This window comes from Papio anubis, chromosome X (genome assembly GCF_008728515.1).
Source record: "Papio anubis isolate 15944 chromosome X, Panubis1.0, whole genome shotgun sequence".
NCBI classification, from domain to species: Eukaryota; Metazoa; Chordata; class Mammalia; order Primates; family Cercopithecidae; genus Papio; species Papio anubis.
Window position 1 is genome coordinate 19,856,301 of NC_044996.1, and position 27,527 is coordinate 19,883,827.

Consider the following 27,527-nt stretch of genomic DNA (forward strand, 5'->3'; position numbering starts at 1 on the left):
CTAAGAGCCCATCTTTTGAAAATTCCTCTAATGTCCACTAAATATCAAAATAATTGATTTTTCCATTTTTCCAGGGGTCACCACAGCTTCAAGTTCCAAGTCCCACTTATATTGAGAAAACTCCTGCATGCTGAGCTCCAGTCAGATGTGATAGCAAAGAGTTTTCTATCACCACCTCTATCCTCAGTAATTCTCATCCTCACACATGTACATCCCTTGGTCTCTTACAGGCAAATGCTAACTGGTTGATTATTTGCACTGATGATTGCAGCATGCCCTCACTTGGATTTTGCCTCCAAAGTATTTTTATTGAGAGTTTTTCTATTAAACATACACTGAGTCCCAAGCTTGATTTTTAACTGATCCCACATGAAGGAATGGTTTTCAACTCAGAACACATGAGGAACATCTGTTCCATTTATTTGAATTCAGGAGGTCCCATTATTATTATTATTATTGGTATTATTATTATTGAAGCTGACTGTTGAGTATCAATATTTGTCTCTTTCAGTTCCATTGAACTTTCCTGAGGGCCGTTCCCATTTGTGAATTTTTAAAACATATATCCTGAAGTCTTTAAAACAGTGAAACAACTCACATTTTCCTTTTCCTTTTTCTCAAGTTTTGTTGCAGAACTTGGGTCAAGCCCTTGTGATTTCTTGTACATGTGGTTGGGACATGAGAGTCCCTATCAGATGCAGCCAGAGTCACTGCTCAAAAGTCCAGACACGAGGTACACAGCCTTTGAGACTCCTTCATGAAGGCCACCCCAGACCTTTGTTTGACACAATCCAATCTTCAGTCTTCAGGGAAAACTTCACTGATCTGGGAATTCACCTGCAAACTGGAGCTAAGTGAACTGGGTTGTAGCTCTCTGTAGCCTCTAGATGTGTTTGGACCAAAGGTTCTCACCTTTGATGTCAGGACACATTGGTGTTTGACAATCAGTTTTTCTTTCTCTCTTCCTTTCTTTCTTTTCTTCCTTCCTTCCTGTTTTTTGTTTTGTTTTGTTTTGTTTGTTTTGTTTTGTTTTTTTTAAGACGGAGTTTCGCTTGTATTGCCCAGGCTGGAGTGCAATGGCGCGATCTCAGCTCAAGCTCACTGCAATCTCTGCCTCCCAGGTTCAAGCCATTCTCCTGCCTCAGACTCCCAAGTAGCTGGAATTACGGGCATGCACCACCACACCCGGCTAATTTTGTATTTTTAGTAGAAATGCGGTTTCTCCATGTTGGTCAGGCTGGTCTCAAACTCCCGACCTCGGGTGATCTGCCCCCCTCGCCCTCCCAAAGTACTGGGATTACAGGCGTGAGCCACCACACCTGGCCTCAGTTATTATTTATTTCTAATAATCAAATACCAAGGCTTGTGTATGATTTACTTAAAAATAAATTTGAGCAGATTCAAGGATTTCACTATAAATAACTCTCGCTAACATTCCCATATGCTTTCATGAGTGGGAGAGAAGAGGGTGGGGTCATATTCAGCTCTCTGGGAACTAAAGAAAACTCTGGGTGTGCCCAAGGGCATATGAATACTACGGGCACTCATGCCAGGCTACTAGCCCTGCCAACACATGGGTATTTTCACAAGGGGCTCATGAGATTATTCCCTTGCCTATGGGGTCTGTCACAGTGGGGATTTAAGGGCGGGCAAGATGGGGCAGGCAGCACATACCACAAAGAGAGTATGTTGCCTCTGAGTAAGCAGACTGGCTCTAAGTAGGGCTGAATACATGATAAATAATGGAAGGACTTGAGTTGGAATCTTAACTACTAGTGTGACTTTGGCCAAGCTACTCAATTTATTTTAGTCTTGGACTACTCATCTTTGAAATGGGAACATTATTATTATTATCTGCTTCAGAGAGTTGTTGTGAAGATTAAACAGAATGGTGCAAATCAATCACCCAGCATGTGCCTTGATTAAGCTAAGTATTCTAAAAAACAGTAGCTGCTGCACCTGAGGAGGAATCCTCGTCTATTACAGTGGGTACTCAAAGAATGCTGGCTTGACAACAAAGACCACATACTGTATGATTCCGTTTGTATGAAATGTCCAGAATAGGCAAATCCACAGAGACAGATAGCAGATTAGTGGTTTCCGGGAGCCGCTGCAGGGAGGTGATGGGAAATGAGTGCTTAACAGGTATGGGATCTTCTTTGGCGATGATAAAAATGTTCTAAACAGAGGTCACGATGGTATAACATTGTGAACGTACGAAATGCCACTGAATTGTGCACGTAAAGGCCTGGGCCCTAGCCCCTGTCTCAATGCAGCTGGTGGTATGTTGGCCCTCTTGGCCTTGCCCCTGACCTGAGTTCATGTAGGAGGAGAAAGAATAGTAGGAGTGGAAAGGTTCCAGCAAAACTCAGAGCTTTAAGCCGAGGCCCAGCAGAAACAGTGGTGTCCAACTCAAAACCACCATTCCTTAGGCTGCTCCAAGCTGACCAGCCCTGGTGGAAGCCACCGATGGCCCTACTCTTGAGAAAGGTAATGCTCCACACTTCTGCAGGGAGCACAAGGAGGCTGATGTTATTATTAAGCCCTTACCGAATCCTCCTTGAGCAATCACCCAACACTCCAAACACCAAGATTCTTGAGTTGCAATCAGGAATGTCCCTGGAGTGAATTAGTTTTGGCCGGGGGGTGGGGATTGGATTGAGCAATGAGCTCCAATCTGGGGTCTAGGGGTGACTGGAGCATTTGAAATTTGTTACCCAATAAAAATCTCTGCTAAGGCTCAAGACTGAAATAACTCAGCTGGGCTCTGGACTCAGCAGGGACCATTCATTAACTAACACTTCTCATCTGTGATAGTTACAGACAGGTTTTTTCATGCCCCCCAAAACGGGCTTTAACGTTGCAGCTGGCAGACAGCTGTGGCCTCACAGTGTTTACATTACCCAGACTAATGCAGTCTGCGCAGGAGACACAGAATGAATCTGATTTAGCTTTTGGAAAATGGGATTTTGAAAAGTTCCGTGGTTTTCTCTCACCCCTCCCTTCCTGAGCTGCAGCAAGACTGAAGGTGGAACGAAACAGGCATGGCTAGGAAAAGGAGACTCTTGTTTCTTGGGCTGACACTCTTCTTTATTTTGGACTTCTTTGTGTGACACCTCCAGGTGGTGGGAGCTGAGTTGAGACCTTAGGATTAAGACAGCCAAACGGTGGTTCATCACTCTTGAGCTTCGCCTTATTGGTCAGCATGAGCTCCCTGGGGACTTAGCACAGCCGGCACAGAGACAGCTGGGCAAAGTCCCCTCAGAAATGGTCTAGTCCCTTTCACCGCTAGACATGAAAAGTACAGCTGGGCTCATAACCAGTTGTCCACAAAGTGCAAGTGGAGGCTGGTTAATCCTACTGGGGTCTGTAGGACCTACCACACTGCCTCATGGGGAACCTACTTTGGTTCCACAGTCCTTTTGCATTGTTTCCTGGTCAGTGTTAACTAATGTTCCCAAGTCCTGTCTATTCTTCTTTCAAAATACATCAGACATCCTCCCGTCTTCTCTGTCACCATCGCTACTGCTTTGGGTCAGGGCCATATTTTCTCATATCTCCCAGGGCAACATCCTTCTAACTGATCTCCTCTTCCTGCCTTCTCTTCCAGATGGCTCCTCCACAGATCTAACCTTCTATCAAGTCCCATCCCGTCCTGTCCCATCCCATCAACACACATTTCCTGAGTGCTGACCACGTGTTAAACCCTTTGTTAGGCATTAGGGATATATGCATCAACCAGATGTAAGCTGTTCCCACAAGGAAATCAGTTTGGGAAGAAGTACAAGGAAGCAGTGAATTACAGGAAAATGTGTAAAGTGCTAGGATAAGGCCCAGGGGGTTGTGGGAGCCCAGAGAACACCAAAACCAGTGTTGAGGGGAGGGTGAAGAGAAAGCTCCCCTGATGTGGTTTTCATCTGGCCGCTCACCTCTTCAAAATGCTCCATTTTGCCTCCACAATCTGTCTCCAACCTTCTTTTTCAATCAAACATCCCATTAACTCCCTCAAAAGAAGTCTCTATTCCAGAAAGACTAGTCCCCTCACTGTTATTCAATATACATCAACTCTTCTACCCCTTCAGTTTTGCTCTTGCCCCATGCCCTTGCCCTACACCATGCCTGGTTCACCCTATTTTGGGGGTGTATGGCTTCTGTTGGTAGGCATCATTTCTTCCCCCTGTTTTGTCTCCCCCTAGCACTGGCATTGTACCTGGCACACAGTGCCTGTTGACTGATGGCCTACTAAGCACATTTTCTTTTCACTGTGGTACTAATAGGACTCCAACAAGCATGATCAACGGTTTTACTGCTCTTAGGGTTATCAGGAAAATCTGTGAATGCAGATGAAGGAGTTTGGAAAATTGCTGATACATTTCGGTCAGACTGTCCCCAGCTTTGTCCTGACCTCCTGCAAAGGTCAGGTTGTGAATAATCAAGTGGAGATTAGCAGTTTCAAGGGCTCTAGTAGGCGTACAGTTGGATATATTTTCCATTCTGATTTAAATATGAAGCTTAATTTGTTTTTGGCTTTATTATTTTTTGTTTTGTTTTGTTTTGGTCCTGAGCCTGTTGGTCAGAGCTAATTTGTACAGCTGCTTTTTCGTTTGATTTCTTCCAAGAAAGCAAGAGGAAATAAGGTTGCCAGCAAATTTGCAGTTACCAAGGTTTTCCTAAGATGAATATTATTTTTCTCTTCTAATACTGCCAAATACAGTATAAAAAGAAGCATGTGATTATTCCACAAATTTAGTTGTACCAGGGGTCAAATCCTGTACTCTGTCCACATCCTGATGTTGGGAGAACTATAATACAGATCTTCTGATCTACTACTTAGGAAAGTTGTACCATATTTCCAAAATTGTAAATTCACCCTGATTTTGTGCTTGGATTCTCAGACTTGACTCCTAGATTTTAGCAAGAATGGCCAAAGGGGCTGATCTGGGCAAGGCAGGGAAAAGGGAAGTAGTAGAGAAGCCAGGGTAGGAGAAAGAGCACTGGAGTGGGAGTTAGGAGCATCAGGTTCTGGTCCATGTTCTGCCACTGACTAGCTGTGTGACTTGAGCAAGTCACTTCCTCTTTCTGAGCATCTACACAGAGGGATTGGAGTAGGCAAGCTCTAAGGTTCTTGTCTGTCAATTATTATTGGACTCTGTGGCTTTGGGTTGAATGTTTCTATAAAGGCAAAAAATAAAAATAAAAAAATAAAAAAAAATAAAACAAAAAAACCCCCAAAGGCTTATGAGTATTAACAAGGCTTCTTCCCACTGGTTTGCCCTTATGAGGCATTTGCCCAAGTTCATGCTTGCCCATTCTGAAGCCTGAGAAGATCTGTCTGGAAGAGAGTGCCCATGTCCTTGCTAAAGGAGTGCAAGCCTAAACTGGGTAGCTGGTACTGAGTCTGAGTTATGCCTGGAGGCCACACGTTTAATGGCTTTATTGAGATCTAAATTACACTCCATACAATTCACCCATTTAAATGGCACAATTCAGTGGTTTTTAGTGTGTTCATGGAGTTCTACAACCATCACCACAATCAATTTTAGAACATTTTCATCACCCCCAAAAGAAACTCTGTACCATTCAGCTGTCACTCTTCCATCCCCGAATCCCCACCCTGCTCAGTCCTAGGGAACCAGTAATCTAATTTCTATTTGTATGGATTTTCCTGTTTTGACATTTCCTAGAAATTGAATAATACGATGCAGTCTTTTGTGATGGCATCTTTCACTTAGCATTATGTTTACAAAGTTCATCCGTGTTGTGGCGTATATCAGTTCTCTACTCCTTTTCATGGTTAAATAATATTCCCTTATATGGATATACTACATTTTGTTTATCCATTCATCAGTTGATAGACGTTTGAGTTGTTTCCTCTTCTTGGCTATTATGAATAATACTGCCATGAACATGCATGTACAAGCTATTGTGTAGACATATGTTTTCACTTCTCTTGGGTATATGTGTAGGAGTGGGACTGCTGAGTCATATGGTAACTCTATGTTGAATTGTTTGAGAATTTCCAAACAGTTTTGCAAAGTGTCTGCAACATTTTACGGTCCTGCCAGCAGTGTCTGAGAGCTCCAATTCCTGGAGGCTATGTTTTGATCCTGTCTGATTGATAGAGGATACTTTCTAGGGTTGGTGTCTTGGAGAAGCCATTTCCCTGGGATAGTCTGACCATGCAATCTCAAGTTGTCAAGGAAACAACTTTTACAAGCAAGTATTTTTTATACTTGCTTATAAAATATATAATTATAAAATATATTGCTGCCAAACAAGCTGGGAGGTCATGTGAATTGTCTGCCCAAGCAAAAGGGAGTGTGGTGTTTTTTAATTAGAATAGGGATGAAGGATATTCAGAACCTTGGTCTGTCAGAGAACTTGGAACACCCAAATGCTATATTTCATTCACATTTCTCTCTGTTTCTTTCTCTCTCTCTCTCTCTCTCTCTCTCTCTGTCTGTCTGTCTGTCTGTCTCTGGAGACAGGGTCTCACTCTGTTGCCCAGACTGGAGTGTACTGGTATGATCATGGTTCACTGCAGCCTCGGTTTCCTGAGCTCAAGCAAACCTCCCACCTCAGCCTCCCCAGTAGTTGGGACCACAGGCGTGAGCCACCACACCTGGCTAGCTAATTTTTTAAAAAAATCATAGAGACAGGGTCTCACTATGTTGCCCAGGCTGGTCTTGAACTCCTGGACCCAAGCAATTCCCCTGCCTCGGCCTCCCAAAGTGGTGGGATTACAGGAAAGAGCCACCTCACCCAGCCAACTTTCCCTTTAAACTTCACCTTATCCATGGAAGCTTTTCTGCATAAACCTCCATCCCCTCACTGCACCTCACCCCTCCTCCGAAATGCACTTCCCTGCACTTTGAATCTCATCAGGATTTGGTTTCCACTGTGTGCAATCCTGGCTCCCACAGCCATTTTGAAACTGTCCTTCAGTAGATTTGAAAGGTCGTTCTTTATCCCAGTGAGATAGAAGCTCATCAACATGCAAAACTCTGTAGTCTTTCTAGCTCTGAGTGTGATTCTGTACATTACATATTTGCTGCCTAAAGCTAAGGTGCTGCCTAAAGCTAAGTTTATTGTACAAACTGGAACACTTTTGTGGGTGAAGGGCAATGCTTCAATAATGACACTAGGGCAGCAGGTGTAAAATAGAACTATCCTGAGCAAACCAGTACCTATGTTCCCCCTACCTAAAGCACAAGGTTCCTTTTTAACTTCTGTTGTTCCTACCCCAAATCCCAGGAAGTACTGGCTGACACTAAGGCTGAGTAGGCAGATATACCAAAAAACCTTCAACTCCCTCTACCCCAGAAATGATACAATGCTTACAGAAAGTAGCCTTGAAAAGGGTTAAAACTTACATGGGCCCACAACAAACCCTTGGCATCTTAACACAAGTCATTTGACAAAGCATCCTGAAAGTGTTTCTACTGAATTCATATAGGTCTCAAAGGCCAGTGATGGCTTCCTCCAAGTCACCTTTTCCCAAGATCCAATTGCCATATAACAAAATGAGCTATAAAGGCTACACAGTTTCACATCTTGATGAAGTTCTATCTCACAGGATAAAGAATGAGTCTCAAATCTGCTGAAGGACAGCTTCAAAATGGCTGTGGGAGCCAGGATTGTACATAGTTGAAACCAAATGCTGATGAGATTCAAAGTGCAGGGAAGTGCATTTTGGAGGAGGGATGGGGTGCAGTGTGGGGATGGAAGTTTATGCAGAAAAGCTTTCATGGATATGGTGAAACTTAAAGAGAAACTTGAATGAAGTATAGCATTTGGGTGTTCCAAGTTATCTGACAGACCAAGGTCCCAAATATCCTTCATCCTTACTCTAATTAAAAGATATCGCGCTCCCTTGTGCTCGGGCAGACAATTCGCATGACCTCCCAGCTCATTTGGCAACACTTGGGAGAAATCTGGCCTTGCAATCAGACTAAATGATGTGTTACCCTACACTTAATCTCCACCATCCATCAAAATCCAGGGGCCTTGGCCTCAGCCCCTCGACAAGAGGCCCACAGTACCTGGGTAGGATTTCATTCAGGGAATGAATGCAAAGCCCCTAATTCTCCATCCATCTCAGTCCTCTGTAAACAGTTAAAGACTGCAGCCAACAGCAAGAACTGCCAACCCAAATGAAAGCAGTGAGTCAGCAAAATAAAGACAGATGGCAATGGATTAACTGTAGCATAGGCAACGAGAAGCAGGCCCTACTTAGCTCTGACCAGATTGCTTTCCCTCAATTTCAGGCAACCCAGTGCTCACATGGAGTCCCTCATGAGCTATGCTGGAGATAGGGGAAAGCAGCTGCTGCACCCAGGGGTGTGTGTAGCCATAGCGGTGCAAGAGAATACTGCTTTAATCTATAGTTTCCAGGTGGTCCAGGCACGGGGAAGGGACAGGACAGAAGAAAGAAGACATTGATCAGGCTTTTCCCCAACTGTTCCACCTCCCTTGTCAAAGGGCCATTTCCTTCAATAGCCCTATTTCCAAGTATTCTTCTCTGTTGTCCCTTAACCATAGTTATTGGATCACATATTCCAATTTGTGGACACACCACCATCAACACCATAACTTGCCCTGTTCTTGCCCATCAGCTTACTCAAGCTCAAAGTTTAGAGATAGTAAAGAGTTGAAACTACGTTTACAAAGAATTTGGGGGATTGTAGGCCGGGTGCAGTGGCTCATACCTGTAATCCCAGCACTTTGGGAAACCAAGGCAGGTGGATCACTTGAGGTCATGAGTTCAAGACCAGCTTGGCTAACATGGTGAAACTTCGTCTCTACTAAAAATACAAAAATTAGCTGGGCATGGTGACACATGCCTGTAATCCCAGCTACTCAGGAGGCTGAGGCAGGAGAATCGCTTGAACCCGGGAGGCAGAGGTTGCAGTGAGCTGAGATCACACCACTGTACTCTAGCCTGAGCAACAGAGTGACACTCCATCTCAAAAGAAAAAACAATTGGGGAGATTGTATGTGAATTTCCTTTATCCATGCCTATGATGGTGCATCCCTATTACTGTATTTCCTGGAACACAGCAGGTGCTCAATAAATTTTTCTGGAATAAAAGAAAAAATGGATGACTGAAAGCTCTCACACAAAATGTGGTCTGAAGCCCATAAACGAGATTCTACTGGAGTGGAATCCTTTGTTTAAATGTCCTTTTTTGGTTGTTTTTAAAGTAATGCATTTTTATTTCTCAGAAAGAGGATGATGAACATTTAACTTGCACAAAATATTCATTGGCACGTATCGTTTACTCTGGGAGCAGTAGCAGTGTCATTGACCACACAAATAGCAGAAGACACAAAGCATCAGCTTCTACTTCAAAATTCATTGTTACTTTTACAAAGCCTGCTCAAAAATGACCATTTTTCACATGCAGCTGTGTTGAGATATTATTTTATAAAATAAGACTTGCCATTTAGACTAAAGAGTTGTTCTCCTTAATAAGTTTTCTAAGATAATTTTTTGTGAATGTGCAAAAAGTGAGCTGATAGTTGTTCAGGTGTTGACTATTAGCAGAAAAATCTTATAAATAGTTCCATGATGCAAGTATTCTATCAATGTCATATGATGATTCAAATAGAAAATCAGTTAATTATATTTCAGCACTAATTCTATTTTTTTTTTCAGATTTTGTTGTCTTGGTATTTGTATTTTTCATTTCATCACTACTTTTGCAAAGGATCTCAGTAGCAGAGTTATGTAAAGAAAGATTCCCATCCTCTATTTCTCCTGAAGCTCTCTGCTGTGTCAACATATGCAGCATAATTCCAGGGTTATATTTCTTTTGGTCCTGCTCTTACGCTTGCCATTCCCTCTTCTGGGTGTGCCTTCCTGGCTATTGCCATTGCTGGCTTTTTTGTTTGTTTGTTTTAAAACAACTTTTATTTTAGGTTCAGGAGTACATGTGTAGGTTTGTTATATAAGTAAATTTCGTGTCACGGGAGTTTGGTGTACAGATTATTTCACCACCCAGGTAATAAACATAGTACCCAATATGTAGTTTTTTGATCCTCACCCTCCTCCCGCCCTCCACCCTCAGTTAGGCCCCAGTGTCTGCTGTTCCCTTCTTTGTGTCCATGTGTACTCAAAGTTTAGCTCCTACTTATCAGTGAGAACATGCAGTATTTGGTTTCCTGTGCCTGTGTTAGTTCACTTAGGATAATGCAAATGTCTTTATTTACTCAGTCAAGGAATTAGTCAATCAACAAGCATTTCCTAACATCCCCCAGGTACCCAGCATTTTGTATGCATCCATCACCTTGGCTACATCAACAATTTCTGACGACTCTTCTCAAAAGGCCATCTTCTTAAGCTGACATATGTCTACATGCTGGCTTCCATATTCCTAAAATCTTTGATATTTGGGGTTTCTTAGAAGGGCTGCCAGTAAATTACAACTGGCTTTTTCTGATGAACAGTCCTTATAGAAGTAGAATATCCTTGAGACTAATTCCAGATGATTCTTGGATATGAACAGGAATGGAGATAGGAATAAACACTTGACTTAGCTGAAGAAAGGAACAAACATTGGGGCATGGTGGGGCGGTGGGTAGGGAAGGAAATAGTTCCCACTCTACACCTAGCTAGTTTACCACTTCCCACAACTACCCAGTTTGCCCACAGAATTGAGGCTGTTCTACTCTGACTTTTTCCAAGGTAAAATAATTGACTGAGGTGAAATTCACATAAAATTAACCATTTTAAACTGGATAATTCAGTGGCATTTAGTATATTCACATGTTGTATAACCATCACTTCTATCTAGTTCCAAAACATTTCCATCATTCCAAAGTAAAACCCCTTACCCATTAAGCAGATTCTTCTCATTTCTCCCAGGCCCTGGAAATCATCAGTGCCCCATCCCTACACATTTACCTATCCTGGATATTTCACGTAAATAAAATCATACAATATGAGGCCTCAGTGTCTGACTTCTGTCCTTTAGTATACTGTTTTCAAGGTTCATCCACATTGTAACCCATATCAGTAAGTTCATTCCTTTTTAGAGCTGAATAATATTCCACTGTATAGATATACCATATTTTTTGTTTATTCATCATGTGATGGATGTTTGGGTTGTTTTCACCTTTTGGCTATTGTGAGTAGTGCTGTTGTGAACACACGTGTACTTGTACTCGTCTGAGTCCCTGTTTTCGATTTTTGGGGAGTATATACCTAGAAGTGGAATTGTGGGGTCATATGGTAATTCCATGTTTAACTATTTGAGGAACCATCAAACTATTTTTCTACCCTATTATTTTAATACCTTCAAGGATGAATAAACACTACAATAAAAGTGACCGATTCAAAGTCACTAGCATCTGTGAAGCTGACCTAGGTATGCCTGAGTTTTTGTCCCATGACTTTGGGAACTGCTTCAGGATTTCAGCTGCTTCAGAGACATCTTGACAAGGGTTGTTTCTGGGGGGGTCCAATCAATGATCATCAGGGACTCAAGCATTTCCCTGAGATTGGCTCCTATGAAAGTTACTCAACATCATCTCCAGTCAATATGAAACATTTCTGGAACACCTCATCTAGCCTTCTTTCCTTCCATTCTTCCCTTCTCCTTTCTTTCCTTCTGTCCTTCCCTTCTTCTTTCTTTCTTTCCTTTATTCATCTAACAAATGTTTGTTGGGTACCTATCATATTTTAAGTAGTGTGCTAGATGTTAGGGGTACAGAGATAAATGAGATGCAGTTTCTGTCTCTGGGGCCACTGAAAATGCTGAAGAGATGGTACATACTCAAGTCAAGGTGCCAGATAGCATAGTAGCCAGGAGAGTTCCAAATGTGGACACTGTGTCCCACACAGACACCAGACTATAAGCTCTTCAAGGCAGTAACTGTGTCCTGTTCTTTGCTATATCCCTAGAGCCCAGCGCAGTGCCTGGAGCACATTTGCTGTCAGCAAAGCAACCTTAGAAAGGTCTGAGGTAGGGGCCCAGGTGCAGTGGCTCGCACTTGTAATTCCAAAGGTTTGGCAGGCTGAGGTGGGAGGATCACTTGAGCCCAGGAGTTTGAGACCAGCCTGGGCAACATAGTGAGACCCTGTCTCTACAAAGAAATACAAAATTAGCTGGCTATGGTTGCATGTGCCTGTAGTCCTAGCTACTCTGGAAACTGAGGCAAGAGGATTGATTGAGGCCACGAGTTTGCCTAGCCTGGGTGACATAGTGAGATCCCACCTCTCCAAAATAAAAAAATAAAAACCTAATTAACTGGGCATGGTGGCACCTGCCTGTAATCCCAGATACTCAGGAGGTTGAGGCAGGAAGACCACTGAACTCAGGAGTTTGAGGCTCCAGTGAGCTATGATCATACCACTGTACTCCAGCCTGGGCAACATAGTGAGATCCCATCTCTAAAAAAAAAAAAAAAAAAAAAAAAGAAGAAGAAGAAGAAAAGGAAGAAAGAAAAGACTGAGATAAGCTGCCTGGCAGCATCAATCCATCACCTTTCCCTAGCACCCCTGGGGCCTGCATGGTTCCCTGTAGCCATCTCTCTTTCCTTAGTTCTGTCTTAGGCAGGTAGTACAGAGTGGGTATCCTTTGGGTCAAGTATTCTCTGACCTCCCTACAATTTCAGAATGAGTTTTCTTTCAGAAGTGTTTTTATATTTTCAGTTTCATGATGCCTTCCTCAAAGAGGAACCCAGATGATGTGAGGAAGTGAGACCATCTTTCCCAGGAAGTAAATTCACAGTGAGCAGGAAAACCCTCAGTCACCAGCTTGATGTTTGTCTCTAGAAATAGTCTTCTATCAGCCTGTAGCTTAGGGTGGAGGTGGGAGCTGAGATGTGGGCAGGAGCCAGCCCTGATGCTGATGGTGTTCCATGATTTGGGTATGCCTCTCTTTCAGTTCGTTCTGTGTTCTGCTTTCCTTGGACCTGAGTGCTAACCACAGAAGTTTCCAGAAGAAAACTGAGGGCAGCAGAGCATAGGTGTTGCCAATTTCATAAACTACTACTTCAGTTCACATTCTCGAAACACCTCCTGGACACAAGTAATAAAAAACTACAGGGTCAATGGGAAATAAGGGGAGGGAATTGAGAGGAAAGATGAATATAGAGGGAAAGGTGTTTCAGATGAGACTGGAAACAAGAGGAGTGGAAGTGGGGGAGAGGTAACCCAACCTTCACTGCAGAGAAGGAAAAGGCTCTCATGCAGGAAGCTGCTTTGAAATAAAAAAGCCCTGGGGGCAGCGTGCAGACTCTAACTCTGGTCAGTCTCAGCTCCTTTAGGGCCAACTCTTGGCCTTGTCCCCTTTCGGGTTGAACCCTCTAGATCCATGCTGGAGTGTACAGGTAGAATGCGCAGGACACGTCCCCAAAGGGTAGACAGACCATGGAATGACACATTTGAAGGGATTTGATTATGTTAAAAATCAAGAAACTAAAGCTACCAAGGATATTTTTTCCTTTTTTAAAAAAGACCCAAAACTTCAGGCAACAGACTGTACTAGGAGCTCCTTTGTGAGATCTACCTACCAGCTTATGGGTGGGTTGCTACCTCCAATAAAATTTCCATTTGAACTCCTATTGGGGATGGCAAGTATTAATACTATGTTAGGTGCTTGGGAGTACAATTATGAACCAGACACGGTCCCTGCCCTCAAGGAATTTGCAGTCTAATAGGGAAGAGAGATAAAGCAGACAGCTAATTATAACATGGAATGATGAGGTCTGGAAGTTGTTGGGGGAGGACAGAGGATGAGCATTTAAATCACTCTGAAGTGTCAGGGAAGGCTTCCTGAAAGACATGATGCATAAACTGAAGAATGAGTAGGAGTCAGCCAAGTTAAAGGGAAGGGAGAAAGGATATTCCAGACAGATGAGCCTTGCAGGAGTAAGGTATGCTAAGAAAGATTAAAGCAAAAATTTATAAAATACACAAACATCAAAAATGAAATGTTGATCAATACAAGCAAAAGCCAGCTCTTTGGAAAGACCATGAAAATAGGCAAAGATTAGTAAGTTTGCTAAAGTAAAACAAACAAAACAAAAACAAACAAACAAACAAAAACAACCACCACTCAAGAGTAAAAAGAGGCAGAGAAACAGAGAGGGAGAAAGATAGGGAGAGGGAGAAGAAGAAAAGGAGAGAGAGAGAGGACAGAACTGCATTTAGAATATATTAAAAATCAGATATGAAGGGTGGGACTAAACAAAAAATAAAAATAAAAAAGAATATATTGAAAAGTATAAGAGAATATTATTCTTAGTAATTGTGTAAGTCCTGGTATGGGTATAAAATTATGAATAATTGGCATTTTGTATTAATATTTATACCGATAAATTTGGAACATAGATGAAATAGACAATTTTCTGGGAGACTTTACCAAAATTGGCTTGAGAGCAAGATGAAAATCTGGCTATATTAACAAAACTAGAGAAGAAATGGAAATAGAATCAAAGATGTGTACACCTCAGCCCCCTTAACACACACAAGTAGGCTTTAAAGGTAAAGTGTACAACAGCTTTAAGGAACAGATAATCCCTTTACCAAACAAACAATTTCAAAAAAAAGATGAGAAGCTTCCAACTTATTTTCCAAAGATCATAACACCAATACCAAATTGTATGAGGACAGAAAACTAACTCTATACAAAACCCCTAAATAAATTATTACCAAATCAAATCTCGCACTTCGGAAAAAGAAGATTATACCATTACCAAGTAGGGTTTATCCCAGAAATTCAAGGCTGGTTCACCATTAGAAAATATACCAATGTAATTCATTATATTTGCATAATAAAGGAAAAGATAATATGATCATTTCAATAGATGCAGCAAAGATGTTTGATATAACTGAGTTGAGTACTCATTTGCTCTTAGAAAGCTCTAAGAAAATTAGAAATACAAGGAAACTTTAACTTAATAAAAAGTACTTTCCAGAAAGATACAGAAAACTTCATACTTAAAGAGGCAGCAAGTGTAGTAGAGTAGTTAAGAACACAGTCTCCAAAGCTAAGCAGTGGAGCTTTGAACACTTGTTGGTTGTGTGACCTTGGGCAAGTTACTTAGCTTTTCTATGCCTCAGTTTTCTTATCTGTAAAAGAGGAATAACAATAACAACAATAATAGTATCTATTTCATAACATTGTAGAAGGATTAAATAGCCTAATATTTGTAAAGTGTTCATAATAATGTTTCACACATAGAAGAATACACAAGTGTTTGTTAACAAATTTTGAAATATTAGATATTTTCACCCTTAAAGTCAAGAACAAGACAGGAATGTTTATTTCTACTGCTACTCTGCTATTCAACATTTTACTAGAGCTCCAAGCCAATGCCATAGAATAAAAAATAGAATTAATAGCATCAGAAAGGAAGAAACAAAATCGTCAATATTTGCAGATAATATAATCATCTAACAAAAAATGAAGTCTGCGTCTGTCGGAAAGGAAGTAAAAGAAGGAAATTCTACTCTCTAGGGTATTCCAGTATCAACTTTTTTTTCTAGACATTTCTATAAATTGAACATCGAGTCCATCATCTTCCCTCCATGTCTACTGCTCTTCTTGACTCCCATTTTGCTGTCAACAGCACCACCACTTCCTTTTTTAAAATTTAATTTAATTTTAAGTTCTGGGATACATGTGCAGGATGTGCAGGTTTGTTACACAGGTAAACGTGTACCATGGTGGTTTGCTGCACCTATTAATCTATCACCTAGGTATTAAGCCCTGCATGCATTAGCTATTTATCCTGATGCTCTTCTCCCCCTGCCCGCCAGACAGGCCCCAGTGTACGTTGTTCCCCTGCCTGTGTCCATGTGTTTTCATTGTTCAGCTCCAACTTAGAAGCAAAAACAATGGCACCACCACTTTTGAAGTCACCTAGACTAAAAACTTTGGAAGACTCTTGGACTCTTCCTTCTTGTTCATCTCCCATATCCAATTACCTACTCTATCTGGTTAGTTTTTCCTACAAAATATTTTTCAAATGTTTTCTATTCTCACTCTCATGTCTCTAGTCCAGGTGTATATCAACTCATGCCTGAAATAATGGATATCCTCCAGTCCCTCTCCAAGTCACCAAGTGCTCCATAGGCCAATCCTATTCGAAGACTACTATTGTCAAGTCACTCTCTTGCTTAAAAATCTCTAGTGGCTTCTCCCTTCCCATCATATCCAGTCTAAACTCCTCCACTTGGTAGCCTTTTACCATTTTGCTACACCCAATCTGCACAGTTTATTTTCTCCTACTCACTTTATATGTATGTACCCTCTGATTTAGCAAGACCAGTATTCTCAATATCCTCATCCACCTCCTTTCCTTTTTAATTCAGTACCTTTGTTTAATTCAGTGCCTTGTATTGTCCTGTCTCTCCCCCTGAGTGTCTCCAAATCTCCCCCATTTTTAATGGTTAGCTTAAATAGCACCAAATTTTACTTTCTCAAGTGAGATAATGGAAACCATACTGTGTTCATTTAATCTTCTCAGCAACTTTTAAAGTACTTATTCATTTTCACCCCATTTTATGGATCACGTATAGTGATTTGCTCAAAGTTCGCATTGCTGATAATGGTGGATCTGGAATTCAAAGCCATGTTTACTGCCCAACCTCAGAGGTCATGCTCCTAACCACCCCCCTGTTCTGACTTTCTGTGATGCCTCCCCTAGCTGCCTCAACCCTCTCTGACCTTCTCTTCCTTTTCTTTGACTGCTACGCATTATTGTGTAGTATGTACAAGTTTAGCTCCCAGCAAAACTGTAAGCTTTTGGAGGTCAGGATCCATTGACCCTGATCTCCTACTTCTCTGTCTCTTCCTCCCTACAAGAGCTGCACCACGATGCTTAGTTGGTTAACTGGTAAGGTTGATCAAATATAGCTAAATATATAGGAATTTGGCCTTGGTATCCAGTCTTCAAGAAACCTTTTGAGTAGCTTGAGGATAATGCAAGCCCTTCCCATTCAAGCCTGGGTTTTTAGGCCCAGAAAGGGAAAGGAGGAGTAGAATTATTTCATTTCTCAAGAAATTATTAAATTTCCCCTGGTCCCCTTCCCTGATGATCACGCTTCTCTCTGCATAGCTTAGGTCAATGTTGCATGACAAATCTTCCCTTTACATAATGGTTGGATCAGGCCAGATTTTGTTAGCATGTGCAAATAGAGCCAAACCTGTCAACTTACAATTGTGCAAAATCTGACTCCTGGGAATCTTCCAGAAGTGAGCCAGGGAAAACTAATATCTGTCCTACCTACCTCACAGGGTCATGGTGAGAATCAAATGAGATAATGGATATGAGCACACTTTGAAAAGTAGCAGTGAAAAGCAGCTTGCTTCTTGAGCCTGGAGTGGAGCAGTAGGAGCTCTTTGGTGATTTCAAGGCCAGGTGAAGGGTGGAGGCTCTTCTGAAATTCTTGGACTCATCATTTCCCAATGTTGTAAGACTTGCTTTCCGGCAATTCTTGGGAAATTTTACTTTATTGTGAGACTTCTTCAACTACATGGGAATTTGTCCTTGACTTCCCTTTTCCTTTTTCTAATTACCCTTACTCAACCAGTCCACAGTACTTTGAAAGATTCTACAAGATAAGCTAACTTTCCCTCCTTTTGGTGCGTTGAAGAGACAGTATTTTGCTGGTGGCTTACATTTAGATTTCGAATCTCTCTCCAACATCAGGAGCAAGTGATACAGGGAAAGCACACTCTGAGATTGATGACTTCCATGATGGTCTATAAATGACAATTAGCCATTCAATATTATTGGATAAATAAGGAGTGCCTCTCTGCTTCCCCTGGAGAGACCAAATTCCCTCAGAATTCAAGTGTTAGAAGACACAAGAGAACCTAGAAGTCTAGAATGGAAGGCTAGTGGTGAGAGAGAAGATATTTTTGTAAGAAAGAAAGTTTTGGTTCAAAAGATTCCAATTCTGAAAGTGAAGGACTTTGGGGAAAGCCAGGGGAGAGTGAGCTCAGCTTGGACAGAGAAGAGGAAAGAGTGCCGACTGTGCAGGGACCTTGGCCAAAGGGCCCTGGATCAAGACTAGACTGGGCTTGCAGAGGTAGCCAGAGGTATTCTGACCAGGGAATTGAGCAAGATTTATTGCCTAAGTTGGCCTCAACTGGACAGAGTTTGGCTTCGGGTCTGTTTTGTGTGTTGGGCATGCATACGTACCTCCTTACAGTTGAAGCCTTCAGATAGTGAGCCATGTCCTCAGCAAAATGGGGCCAAAGGGAGGTTGCTGCTGGTGTAGGAAGTGGGGACAGAACCTGAGAAGCAAAGCTAGGGAAAGTACCCCTAGGCCTCCGAAGGTAGCCATGTAGGCAGGAAATAGCAGCCCTCTTGTCCCCCACAGCTCCTGGGCCACTGGCTGTCCTATCTACATTTGAACAATATGTACCCAGCAGACTGGGCAGCTGGCCAAGAAGCTCATTATTGTGCCCCATCCCGTGGCCTCCTGGGCAACCAGGTTCCATGCATCTTATTCCACTGCTCTGCTCTACTTTTCCTTCCATTATACTGACCCTCATGAGCTGCCGTGTTGAACTGAGGGAATGTTGTGGGCTTCTATGTGTGTGCATGCATGCATCCGTGTGTGTGTGTGTGTGTGTGTGTGTGTTTGTGTGTGTGTATTGGAGGGGTCCCGAGTGGCCCCCAGCCTCAGCCTCTCTGACTCCAGGCTTCGGAGGGTGCCTGTGCCTATGAACTTTGCTTGGCTAGCCTGCTGGATGGAGAGAGATGAGAGTAAACCCCTGCTGGTTCCGTCCCACACTCCCCGTTATGATAGGCAGTGAAGCAAATCACTTGGGCAATTGCCTGACCTTAATGGGATAGAAAGGGCTCCTCTCTTGCTTGAAAGGAACATCCAAGCATGTGCTTAGTGTTTAGTTTTCCTGGAAAAATAATTTTTCTGGCATGCTAAAGAGGGTGAATTTGCCTTCAGAAAGGATTGTGTCATATCCATAACCTTTGCAGCCTCTCTATCATTTCCAGGGATGAAAACTGCATTCAGGGGAAGACAAACCAAACATCTGCTAGGATAAGGTTTTAGTTTTCACTGCAAGAAAACTGTGTTGTGTAAAGAAAAATAGAGATACACTCTTGGGCCATTCTTTGGGGGTAACTTAGCAACCCATCGAAATCAAGAGATTTTTGAAGGATACTGCAAAGTAGAATCAGGTCTGACTGTTCAGTGTTATGATTTTAAGGGCACTGAGTACAGACAGCACCCCACCCCTCACCTCCAGCACCCTGCCTGGAATTCCAGCTTTTAGAAATTCATTTCTCTGTATTTGAAAGACCTTATGTGTCTTCTGGAGTCACATCTTGAAAAGTAAAATATGCCTGGGAGGAATATCATCTAAAACCATATCAGCTGATAACAGCTATCTCTTCAGTGAAGATGGAGAGCCTGGGATGGGACAGAAAGATCTCTGGGAATAGCAGGAATAGGATGCCTGAGTGACAAGAGGGGACAAGGGAACGAAAGGGAAAATGGAAGGTTAGCAAGACATGGCTAACTTAAGACACCATAAATGGAAGGAACCTCATAGACCATCTATACCAATGCTTTTCAAAAAAAGAAAAAAAAAAAAACATTTAAAAAACATGGAGGCTGGGTGCTCATGCCTGTAATCTCAGCACTTGGGGAGGCTGACGTGGATGGATCACTTGAGGTCAGGAGTTCAAGACCAGCCTGGCCAACATGGCGAAACCCTGTCTCTACTAAAAATACAAAAATCAGCCCAGCATGGTGGCACATGTCTGTAGTCCCAGCTACTCGGGAGGCTGAGGCATGAGAATCTCTTGAACCCAGGAGGCAGAGGTTGCAGTGAGCCGAGATTGTGCCACGGCACTCCAGCCTGGGTGACAGAAAAAAAAGATTAAAAAATAAAAAACATTGGAACCCTCTGCTCAAACACAGAACCCCATTATGTATGAAATGAATACAAGCAGGGCTGCTCTGGTTAAAGTGGGGGCAAGAGCCTTGGGACCCAGTTTACTCAGACTCTCTACTGTTTAAGCTAAGAGAAAAGTGAGGCAGCACCACACTCATCCAGATAGTGAGAATCAATGGTTCAACATGAATTTTGTGGGCCAGTTTGTTAAATATAGCCATTGTTAAAAATGAAATGATCTAAACTTACAATTAGGTTATGCTAAAGACAAAGCTGGCCGGGCGTAGTGGCTCACACCTGTAATTCCAACACTTTGGGAGGCCAAGGCGGGTGGATCACGAGGTCAGGAGTTTGAGACCAGCCTGGCCAACAGAGTGAAGCCCCGTCTCTACTAAAAATACAAAACATTAGCCAGGTGTGGTGGCGGGTGCCTGTAATCCCAGCTACTCGGGAGATGGAGGCAGGAGAATCACTTGAACCTGGGAAGCTGAGGTTGCAGTGAGCCGAGATAGCGCCACTGCACTCCAGTCCAGGCGACAGTGGGAGACTATGTCTCAAAAAAAAAAAAAAAAAAAAAACCAGACAAAGCTAATGAATACTCAAAACTCATCACTTCCTAATTATTTCACTACACTTATGTTACCTATGCTTTTGAAGTTATTTACATCTATTGTATCTGTGTGGCGGAAATACTCTACGATGCCATGCTGTTGCACATGTATTCCTGACTCCTTGTTCAGTGATGTCATGTCAGGAGCTTGAAACTGGCCATGGTGGGAGCATTTACACCATGGAAATCAGCAAACACTATAAACCAGCATTCCCTTCCCTGCTCAACTGAGGGAGGCAATTGTTGGACTTCTGCCAGCATGCCACTGACTATACTATACTATAAGTCCTCACTTCTTTGGAAGCTGTACTTCCAGCAACCTCAACCATGTGGAATGCAGCTTAGCACTAATGAGGAAGAGAAAATACATCCAACTGGCCAACCATTATCACAAAACACATCCACTTTATACTCCGTGGGAGAGAAAAGCCACTGTAAGGCCCTAGCCTAGGCAAACATGTGTTAAATAACATGGCAGATAAGAAGTGCTAGCCCTCAGAAAATGATACCCCAAATGATGGTGCTTTGGCATGCTGAGTACTTTGAACTAAAGGAGACTGGAAGATCTCAGTTGCCACCTCAGAAGCAAAGTCTCTCGCTGACCTTCTCCTACCCTCCCTGACCTTCTCCTACCCTCCTGTCTCCCGCCCCGGGTGAATCATAGAAACTGGAACCTCTCTCCCCCAAGGCAACCCATACGATCTAGAAAGGTCACTTCTCCCTTGCAGACCCTCATGCCAGAGAGTTCCTGCCCTATACCCTGGAGGAAGGAATGCTACACAGAAAAGCCAAGAAGAATCTAAACAGACAAGACTTACTGGGTACCCTCTGCCTTCAGTCTGTTACCATTAGATCATACCCTTTGTCCAATCACATTTCTATACGTTCTTTATAGAACCTAAGCATAAAAATACACCATTTTCCCTGGGCCTTTGGGTCGTCATTTCTGAAAGCTCCCATGTCATGTAAAATTTGATTAAATAAGTTTGCTAAATGCTTTTCTCTTGTTAACTGTCTTTTGTTACAGGGTTAGGAAAGAGATCACATCTTTCTGCTCCTAAAGAAACAACACGGTAACAGCAGCACAGAGTGACAGCTGACACTGGGAAGTCTTGGCACCACAATCTGGAGCCTTTTATTATAAGGGCAAACAACCCAACTTATTCCCGAGACCCTCAAAGACCTCACTGCATCACAGCCCAGCACAGTTTAGGAAGTGGAAGTGTTCATTCTCTGACCCCCTCAAAATGGGCCAAATTATAGGCAGAACAAGCTCCATAAGAAGGCTCCAGGTCTGTCATGTCCACAGCACCCAACACAGTGCTTAGTGCATAGGAGGCCCTGAATAAACAAATATCTATTTAAAGAATTAAACCAATTTTCACAAGCAAACTCCTTGCCTCTTTTACCACTCTTTCCAGAAAAAGGACTCAGGACATTTAGTTTCAGAAAGCAGTGGAGTCTGAATACATTTCAAAAAGCTATCTATCCCAAACTGTGAGACTTGGGTTTCTTCCTAAGCCAGTACTCAGCAAGGAGAAGCCCATGTTCAGTTTGAACACCAGGATCAAGAAGCCCAAAGGCAAGAAGCCAGACAAGTTCAAGTTCGGCATCTCCTAGGCTCTTCTGGAGCCAAAGATGAACGTGGACCTCAAGACTCAGCTCAGGGAGCTGAATATCATAGCAGCCAAGGAAACTGAAGTTGGTGGTAGTCAGAAAGCTATCATAATCTTTGTTCCTGTTTCTCAACTGAAATCTTCCCAGAAAATCCAAGTCTGGCTAGTACGTGAATTGGAGAAAGAGTTCAGTGAGAAGCATGTTGTCTTTATTACTCAGAGGAGAATTCTGCCTAAGCCAACTTGAAAAAGCCATACAAAAAATAAGCAAAAGCATCACAGGAGCCATACTCTGATAGCTGTGTACCATGCGATCTTGAGGACTTGATCTTTCCAAGTTAAATTGTGGGCAAGAGAATCCACTTGAAACTGGATGGCAGCTGCCTGGCAAAGGTTCATTTGGACAAAGCACAGCAGAACAATGTGGCACACAAGGTTGAAATTTTTTCTGGTGTCTATAAGAAGCTCATAGGTAATGATGTTAATTTTGAATTCCCAGAGTTTCACTTGTAAACAAAAATGACTAAATAAGGTATATTCATAGTAAAAACAAACAAATAAAAACAACAAAAAACAAAACTGAGTTCCAAAAGGATTGATACCCAAAGGGGCCAAATGTCTACTCTTAGATAAATCTTTGGTATGAGAACTCTAATGCCCTAATCATGTCTGATAAACAGGAAATGGCTTTATCATGATGCGGAGCTGACTGTCAGCACCATGGGTTCTCCCAGCTGCCCCTACTCCAAACATCTCTGGCGTCCCTCTTCTCTCCCTTCTGTGCCTGTTCCCTTCACTTTCTAGTCTCTCACGCCTCTCACCTTCTGCCCCCTTTCTTCCTCTATCCTCCTCATGCCCTTGGCCTGCCAGTCATCCCCCACTTGGCCCTAAGCACCCACCAGGCCAAGTCCTGCCTGAGACCCTCAGGCTAGAGAGATTGCTTCCCCCATACCCAGGCAAAATGTGTTCAGTAGACAAATGCTGTTGTCTCCAGCCTTTACAAAGGAAGCTCATCTAGAGCCAAATACTTTCCTTTTCTCATTTCTTAATTTCTATGGGGGAAGGAGGGTATCATGTGGGTGTGTATATGAGTATCCCAGACGACTGTGCTGTATCCCAAAGTACCTTTTATCCCTGTGTGTCCTTGCAGCCTACTTGGACCTATCTAAAGTTTATAGTATTGCAGCAGAGGAACTTGAGCCTATTTCCTGATTTTAATTAAGCCTTTTTGGGTTACAGTGACCCAGAGGCAACTATCTAGCTAGTTCAGGCAGACTCTGAAAAGAGCTTAGGCTAGAATTGCTGGGTGAACTGAAGGTTTTCCTCAGAAAACACCCACGTTGGCAAGTCATGTGGCTCAAATTGGATGGATAGTTGGTAGGCTGCACTTTCTTTCTCTGGCGGCACGGTCAGTAATCCGACTATTGGTCTTCACGGACATTTTGGGGTCCTTCTAGAGGATCTTGTGGTTTGTGGCCAACCCTAGTGAAGTTTCTTATTTCTGTTCTCTGGTTCTACAGGCAATTGCCCCCAGGTGAGTGGTGCAGCTGGCCCTTGGTCAGGTTGACTCCACAGCAGGGCTATCCCAGGAAACCTCATTTGAAGATAAACCCCTCACCACAGGGGTTGAATCAATAGGGAGAGACAATTCAGAAGTGGGCTTGGGTTAGGAAAAGTAATCTGAAAGAGTCTAGCTGGCCAGCTGACTTCCAGAAGCTCTGCTGGAGCAGAGCAGTGCTGGCCAAGTTACTTAATCTCTCTGTGCCTCAGTTTCCACATCTGTAAAATTGGTTAACAATAACATCTACCTCACAGTGCTGTGGTAAGGATTAAATAAATGATATATCCAATATGCTTCCTCTAGCATCTGGCACATAATATGTGCTTTTAAAAGCATGGGGCGGGGGGTGGGGGTGGTTACAGAAAATCAAAATTGTGGATTTCTTCAGAGACATGGAAGAGCTGGAATAAACTGTCACGCAAAATCCTTGAGGCCTGATCCCCCAGATGTGAGGCCCACGACTGCTCTCTGCTATTGTGGTCCATCAGTCTGTGTCACGCATAACGGGGCAGGTAGAAGTGTCCCTGGGCTAGCAGGCTCACTGAAAATTCAAAGCACATGCACTCAGCACAGTCATGGTAATAATAGTGGTAAGGAATTGGAAACTGTGGTGATGGCTTCCCGATTCCACAATCATTACAGTAAGGGTGTGCCTGTGGGGCCACATATGAAAAGAGTCCTGGCCCAGGCCCCTCATACACACTCCCCAGGCCCTCTCCTCAGGCCCGATGGCTCATCAATCTTATTCCTGAAGGTTCTACCAGTGGCTCAGGGAAGGCCTGGGCCTTCTTGACACCCTTCTCTCTCCTAACCACCTGCTCACCCTCCAGGCTTACAACAAAACCCAGACACATCACTACCCACCCTTCTCCATTTGGTTTTTAACCTTAAGTGAAAAGCTGCTTGTCTTAAAAAATTAGAGATCCTGTCTTTACCTCTGAGACACTTTGATTTAGAGAAGACAGGGGACTTCAGTGCTTCACACTGAAATGCAAACATTTCAGGCAGTGTGACAAGCCAATGCAGTCCTCTGCCACTGTGGGTCCCTAAAATGACATCAGGCCTTGCTCTACCTTGTCCCAATGCAGAGGGTGAGTTAGGTGCAGAGCTGGGTTTTCTAGGACACCTGAAAAGATCAATTTGAGGTCAGCACATGGCTTAATGGGTCTGTGGGCACTCAAGTCCCCTCAGAGCTCTTGCTCTTGTCTCAGGATTGTTCTTAAAACATTGTGACTGGGAGTCCTAGGACTGCTTCTAGTAGGAGTTCAATTCCACAGACCATTAAAAAAGTCATTTCTTAGAAATTCAAGTCCATATCAGGAATGATAAAAGGATGGCTGTCTCCCAAGGTCTGCAAGCTGTGTAGGATTTAGCTGCAAATAAATAAAATAAATAAAGGAATCCAGTCCCTTTTTGTTAATTGTGCCAATACTTTCATTTTTCAGGCAATTTCAGTTCAGTCCAGATCTGGTTTCTGGAGTCACATTTTTCCAATCATCCTTCCCATTTGCAAGGAGGAGTCCAAGTATGTGATTTGAATTTGCCCAGGTGCTGGCAGTTAGGGAAGGTTTTCATATTCAAAGCTGCACATGCTTTGGAAATGTGACCCCAATGATTGCAAAAGGAGGCAGTCATCTCTGGAGGGGAGGGGTTGGGGAAAGAAGCTCGTATGGGAGTTAGTGGGCTCCGTCCTTGGACTTCAGCATTTCTCAGGCATCTTGCCTTCTCTGTCTATTCTCATGCCTTTAACTAGTACCATTAGTGGAGCTTCCATCCTTCAGTGCAGTCCTGTCACTGGAGCCCCAGTCCTGGTTCTCCAACTGCGTATGGTAGCACTGCCCTAGCTGGAAAGCTTGTTAGACAAATACCCAAATGATTCTTACGATCAGGCAAGTTCAGTAAGCCTAGGCAATGTTTTTTCTACCCAGATGTTCCACCATCACCTGAAGCACAATATGATTAAAACCATACTCATCCTAAAAGCAATTCATCCTAAAAACTGTACTGAAAGAATGAGACAGATCTACACATGGTTATATGGAACAGTCAGGGTATGCCTGTGGGGTTCATATGAGAAGAGTCCTGGCCCAGGCCCCTCATGCACTTGCTGACTTCACCTCTCCCCAAGCCCAATAGCTCATCTCTCTCATTCCTGAAAGTTCTACCAGTGGCTCAGGGGCCATGGTGGCAGACCTAGGCCTTCCTGACACCTCCAGGAAGGCTCCTGAAGTGAGAAAAAAAAGCAGGCTGCCGCCATTACAGTGGAATCTCGCTTAGCTGACGTCTGTGGGGCCAACTCTCACAATTAAAGGATGCTCTGCATTTCCTGTGTAAAATGCACTGATTGATACCCACAGTATTCTGGATGCACTTGGTCACGGCTCCCTAGTGGGTCCAAGCACTTCCACTTTTACTGATTTTAATTAACTAACTACTCTCCCAGTTGAATAGATAAGAGAGTCTATTTGTAGCTAACAAAAAGATGCATAGCATGAACCTATTTATTAACAGAATTTACAAACACATACATAGGCTTGTAAAATGCAGATAAAATTTCAAGAAACGTGACCAGTGGTTGCTCCTGGGAAGGCATATTGGATGTCTGGGGTAGAAGGGTTCCCCCCATACCCTTTTTTACTGTTTTTTTTTTTTTTACAATGTTCATGCATTATTTTTTCCAGAATTTTTATTTTGAAAACATTCAAACTTACAAATAGATCAAAGAAGTAGAACAATGAACATACATATAACCGCCAAGATTCCACAATTAACATTTCAACATAGTTGCTGTGTAGTTCTGTTTCTATCAGTCTATTTACACACACACACACACACACACACACACATATTTGAAGGTCACAGGCATCATAACACATTCCCACTAAATTCTCCAGAATGACTTTTTAAAGAATAAGAAGATTCTCCCTCCTAACCACAAAATATTATCACAGCTAAGAAAATAAACAATAATCTCCTAATATAATTTAATTTTGAATCCTCCATATTCAAATTGCCCCAATATTCCCCAAATGTCTTTCATAGCTTTGTAAAATCCAGAATCCAAAACCAAGGTTTGTGTATTGCATCTACTTATGTCCCTTTAGTGTCGTTTAATCTAGAACAGTGTGTGCTCCTAATTTTTGTGTGTGACACTGAATTTTTGAAGAGTTCAGGCTAGTCTTGTAGAATATCTCATATTCTGAATTTGTCTGTTTTCTCATGGTATGTGGGTTTTTCAAAAAAATTAAAAGATTTAATAGCAATAGTAATAAAAGAAACCAGGCTCTGTTTTATATAAACAGCAACCTTAAAATGAGTATGCTATCCCAATATGCCTAGTAGCAGCATTGCCCAGTCTTCTGGTTCCCATATCAGATTCTTTAATCATCCTGCTGTCTTTCTTTCTTCATATTCAGCCAGTTCCCAAGTCTGTGAATTTGCCCTTTGACATGCCTAACGGCTTAATGCCTTCTCTAGTCCCACCATGCCCCTACCCTGGATCAGGCCTTCAATACCTCAGCCCTAAAGTATTGCAACTGCCTCCTAATTGACCCCTCTAGTGCCAGAATCTTCCCCTGAACACCTGCTGCACTGTGAATATAGAAAACACACTGCCTTTTCTATGTCACTCCTATCTGGAAAACCATCGATGGCTATTGCCTATTTCCCATCTTTCTTCAGTCAGAGCCAGCTTTGAACATAGCCTTCAACACCAGAGACAGATCTCTACCTAAATCCTAGCACTGCCAATTACTTGCTGAGTGGCCTTAGAGAAGTCACTAGGCTTATCTGGCCTTCCACTTTCTTATCTGTAAATTGGAAATAACAGTTGTCCCTACCTCTCAAGTTTGACCAGC

At 42.7% G+C, this 27,527-nt stretch overlaps 1 protein-coding gene and 1 pseudogene across 2 annotated transcripts in view; one reads left to right on the forward strand and one right to left on the reverse strand.

Moving 5' to 3' along the window:
- The window catches only part of PLAC1 (placenta enriched 1), a 149,359-nt gene that overhangs the window by 62,901 nt on the left and 58,931 nt on the right, over positions 1–27,527 (reverse strand). The window lies entirely within an intron of this gene.
- LOC110742133 lies at positions 20,535–25,631 on the forward strand (annotated as a pseudogene).